Here is a 5375-nt window from a genome sequence, read left to right on the forward strand (position 1 = left end):
CCATGGTTCCCCAAATTAGCTATTCTGTTTCAAAAATATTTTAATATATATGCTAATTTGTTTTATACTTCTAGTTTCTCTTGGTTCACTGAAAATAAAGTTTTGTGCTAATATGTTTCTTCTTTGAAGAATCTTTATCAATGTACTCTGAGTAACTACTTTAAAGATAATGATACATAGTTTATTAACTATTGTTACTTTCTTATTAGTTTTTGATAAAATTTTGTGGGGTTTCTTTTCTATGAAATTAAAAAAGCCAGCCTGGTATGGTGGCACACAATTGTTGAGTCGCCCATGAGTTGAAGACCAACCTGAAGAGACAGCAAAACTTCATCTCAAAAAAAAAAAAAAAAAAAGAAAAAAGAAAGAAAGAAAATAAAAGAAGAAGAAAAACGCCTAACCTTTGTATTTGTTTTTACAATTCCTTACCCTACTTCCCTGGTCAGCTGGTTGGCTGGGACAAATGATGAGAGACTTCTGCCTGGTACCATGTCAAGCACAACCACATAACTTGTGTAAAGACCTAGATAAATCAAGACGAGTACAGAACTGAGAATTCTCAAGTTTCAGCCTAAATGACAAGCTCCAGGCCTCAGGCTTCCCTGAGGCAACTCTGATGTAGATGCATTCACCTCACAGAACACTGCACGCACCTCATCTGCGCCTCATTTCAACAAACTGAGTCTGGATAGAGGCAGACATACCTGCCAGAGAGAAAACCATAGCAACGGGACCTCTGCTGCGCCTGGCCAGGATGGCGGCAGGCTGGTTACACTGACCTGAACTCAACTTTTAACATGAAGTAAACAGTACTCCTTTTAGCTGGTGCTTGAGACATTTGGGAGTAAGGAGCAAAATAAACCAAAAGAAATGAAAACTTTCTCTTGCCTCAACTGAGCCAAAAAGCTGTAAACTGTGGCCTACATGACTGTCACAAGGATACCTGAACCCTGGTAAGGGGAAACCTCCCCTTGACACATCAACAGTACACTGCTTCGTAAGGGTGAGATCTTAAGCTAAGCAGTTATGATGAACTTCTCTAAAAGCACCACTACTTGCCCCCACAGAAGTGAGATGGGGCTGTGGAAAACAAAAGTAAAGCCTACATTTAGTTTTCTTATTCTAAATGAAACCACAGAAATGCATATATATATATATATATATATATATATATATATATATATATTTATGGGTTTATTTTCCTCTATGTGGTAATCAAAGACCAGGAGAGCTGGCTACTTTCTATATGAAGTGAAATAAGGAAGTGTGTGAGAACCTTGTGATCAAAGTGGCCCTCTCCTCTTTGGGCTGCACACCTCTCAGGACAGGGCACTCTCTAAGGAAGCAGGCTGGCTTCCCAGGCCACCCCTGATGGGCACCCTAGCCCACCAGTGGGCAGCACACAGACACACTCGGAAGCTCTGTGAGGTCCCAGCCCCCAGGTCCACGGCTGCTTCACTTCTCTCCACAGCCATCTCCAGCTCCAGACTGGCAAAGTCACCATTTCCTAACCAGCACCCTGGATGACATAATCCACTAGCCTAACCCTCAGCCAACTCCTGAAAAGGGCCCACCTACTTGTGAACACAAATACAGCTACCAGCCAAGTGTGGTGGCACAAGTCTGTAATCCCAGGAGTTAGGAGGCTGAAGCAGGAGGATCACTGGGAATTCGAGACCAGACTGGGCTACAAAGTGAGCTCATGGCCAGCCTGAGCGACCTAGTAAGATCCTGTCTCAAAAAAGGGGGGAAAAGTACAGCTACCAGCCCCTCCAATGCATGCACACACACATACACACACGTGGTCATCTAGCACAACTGGTTTTAACCTGTTTGCTTCTGTACCACACCACATACCAGGAAGAGGTAAAGTTAGAAACAATCCCAGAAATGAAAGTAACACCCATCCCCAGGCCATCCTCACCCAGGAATCAGTGTGCAAATCCAGGTTCTCACCCAGAATGCATGATCCTATCTCTACCTGGACTGACTGCTCCTGGGCCTGATGTCCCCTTGCTGCACTCAGGACTGACATCCATTACAGAGCTGTTGGTGACCTCACTGCACCCCCACACCCTCAGCACAAAGGACACACCAAAGTCACTGTGACCAAGCTCCGGGTCCCACCCCACACAGGTCTGTGTCTGGAGGTCAGCACTTAATCAAGATCGATAACCCTCAGTCTTGTAATCTCTAATAACCACAATTTTACTTTTCCTGGAATTGGCACATAAAAAGCAAGCATTAGACAAGGGTGAAACATGAAAAGGAAGAAGAGCAACTACACTGGAGACTTTAAAAGAGGGAAATAATAGCAACAAAACTGAAGCTGCGCTGGGGAGATGGCTCAGAGGAGTAAGTGCTTCCCTGGCAAGCGCAAGGGTCTGAGTTCAATCCCTGGCTCCACCGAAAAAAATAAAAAAAAGAAAAGAAAACTGAGGTTGCCCAACACAAAAGGAAAAGCAACCATATTTAGCAAAATGGTGTGTGGTCTTAAGCCACGCAGCTCGGCAGCAGGGGCCAGAGCTGGTAAATAGCTCGGCTCGCAGGAAAGAGCGCTGGCTGCCCAACTGAGACAGCAGAGGCAGCAGTCAAGGGCAGCACTAATCTGACCAAATGCAGCTGAACACCTTAAAAATGACCTTGGCTCCCTTTCCTAGGCTCCCATCCCCTTCCAGCCCTGGTACCACCAGACCAGCTGAGCCTACAGCACACAGCCACTCATTCACATCACACACTTAGGGCGGACCTTCACGGCACAGACAACAGGGACAGGCAGGCCCTGCCTGCACACCGGTGACTATGGAGGAAGCAACACTGGACTGAGTGTGCACTGGGGAGAGGCCACACACACCTGCCACATAGTTATCAAGTGAAGACATTTTTCATGCCAAGAGGGCAGATGCAGATGGTCTGATTCTGTACACCACACAGGGAGGCTAACCTGCGTTCAAAAGATTCTCTCACCCACTAGTTTATGTCACCTTCAATACCATACAACTTCTCAGAGCCTTCATTTTCATTGTGTGTGCAAGGACAACACTGACCTTGCAGAGCTATGGTGAGAACCAGACATGAAACCTGCCAAGCCATGGTGCTCATACACCGGGTATCACTACTGTCATACAGGTGCTGAACTTCCCCAAAGAACACTTCTGAAGAACCTAGACAATACCCCTAAAACCCACTGGCTTCCTTTGAGAGACATTACTGACTACCCACCTACCACAGTGGTCTGAGACAGCCCACATGGAGCCCAGGAACACCTACTGCACATGTGCACACGTGCCTCTGGGTTCACAGGAACTACAGTATACTTGCTGTCAAAATACTGGTTGCCAAAGCACTAGAAGAAAACTCCTTCAGGAAATTTAAATGTGGCCCAAGCATCAAAAACAGAAGAGTCAGGGCCGACAGCTCAGTAGAATAAGCATTTGCCTGGCAAATGCAAGGGCCTGAGTTCAATCCCCGGTTCCACACAAAGAAAACCCAGAAGAGTCACAAGCAGCGTACCCCAGCAGCATGGGCTTGATGGGCAGCTATGCAATGGAAGGGTCTCTCTGAGGCCGGATTAACAACTTTAGGACTGCCCACTGGTGTCAGGTCTGAGCGTGAGCCCCCTTCCCTCCTACCTGCTTGGGCTGCTTGTCAGTCACAGGCAAGATTCTGTTTATACCAGATTGATGTTATGCACCTGAAATGGACAAGAGGTTCTAAATAATGAAGAAATGGCTTGACCAAAATAGTACTGAATTATTCTTCTTTGAGACCTATATAAGACAAAATAAATAAAAGATATCTAAAATCCAATATCAATGACATTACTTAACTTTATTGTATTATGTTCTATGACCATAATTCAGTGAAGCATTTATATTTCTTAAATTATTAGACAAATGAAATGGGAGGCATTCTTTCTAAAATGTTTATGTTAAACTAACTTACAAATGTGAATTATTTCTGAGTAAAACTTTGCATGTTGAGCCACAGTATGACTTGGGAGAACTGACTGTACTTTTCCAGTCCCATGCCCTCCACAAAGTTCTTTATGGTAGAGTTTATGCCATTATCAAAAACCAACAAATGGGGATAACATAGGAAATATAATTCAGTGGCTAACAACCATGGCCCTGGACTCAGTATAACTCATGTCGAATTTCAGTAACATAAGGTAGGATCTAAAATAAGTAATTAATCATGTATGAGATAGAAACTAAGGGCCGGCCAAATAGCTGAGGATTAAAGTGCCACAGGGGCCAGGGGTTCAATCCCTGGGCCTGCTGTGCCAGCCCCGCTCCCAGGGCGCACTGAGATGGCAATTGAGACTGGGCGTGGTGGTGCGCACCTGTAATCCTAGCTCTTGGGAGGCTATAAACAGGCAGATCACTATGAGTCCGATCTAGTAGTGAGACCCTGAACACCCTGTAGACCCTTCCCTAAAATTTAAAAAAAAAAAAGGAACTATTGTAGTAATAAGTATTTTGTGAGTTTACTTTGATGTTTTACACCAGATTATATATCTGATGTATCTGACATTTAGTAAGTAGCCTTTGTTATAAAGACAAGTATTTTTAGAGAAACATTGTATGTAATGTTGGGAATTTGTATTTTATTAGGTAGTATTACAGAATTACATTTTGAATGGTAAAAATGTTTACATGTATATGATACATACATGCAACAGCATATGGACACAAATATACAGAAATATATGAACTTTTTTGTTGATTTTGTTTTGGTGCTATGGATGGATACCCAACATCTTGACTATGCTAGGCAACCCTCTGCCTTTGACCTCTATATGTAAATTAATCGAGCTCCTTAAAGCAATCCAAAACTGCAGATTATGTGCTTGCTTCAGCAGTACATAGACAAAAATGTAGATTATGGGACCGGCCAGATATCTCAGCAGACTAAAGTGAAGCAGGCTCAGCAACTGAGGGTTTGATCCTCGGTGAGCTATGCTGGCCCCGCCCCCCAGGGCACACTGAGACTGAGAACAAGACTGGGCGTGGTGGCACATGCCTGTAATCCCAGCATTTGGGAGGCTCAAAATAGAAGGATCACTACAAATCCAATCTGTGTAGTGAGACCCTGTAGACCCTGTACTAAAAAAATACAAAAAAGAAAAAAAATATAGATTATGAAATGTAAAATGGGCTTCTTGGGGGAAAAAAAAAACATTTGGACAAGATATCATGTCTGCATCTTGTACTATGAATAACCACTATGAAGACAACAATATTCAATGTATTAATTATTGAAACTGTCCTATTAATCTTTTTTTTTTTTTTTTTTTCGGAATCGGGGATTGAACTCAGGCACTTGCACTTGCCAGGGAAGCACTTATTCCACTGAGCCAACTCCCCGGCCCC

At 43.7% G+C, this 5375-nt stretch overlaps 1 protein-coding gene across 1 annotated transcript in view; it reads right to left on the reverse strand.

Annotated features, from left to right (window-relative positions):
* Pacsin2 (protein kinase C and casein kinase substrate in neurons 2) overlaps window positions 1–5375 on the reverse strand; it is a 102731-nt gene that overhangs the window by 77247 nt on the left and 20109 nt on the right. The gene's annotated exons all lie outside the window — the stretch shown is intronic.

The sequence above is a fragment of the Octodon degus genome, unplaced genomic scaffold, assembly GCF_000260255.1.
Source record: "Octodon degus isolate 3935 unplaced genomic scaffold, OctDeg1.0 scaffold00153, whole genome shotgun sequence".
In the NCBI taxonomy this organism is placed as follows: Eukaryota; Metazoa; Chordata; class Mammalia; order Rodentia; family Octodontidae; genus Octodon; species Octodon degus.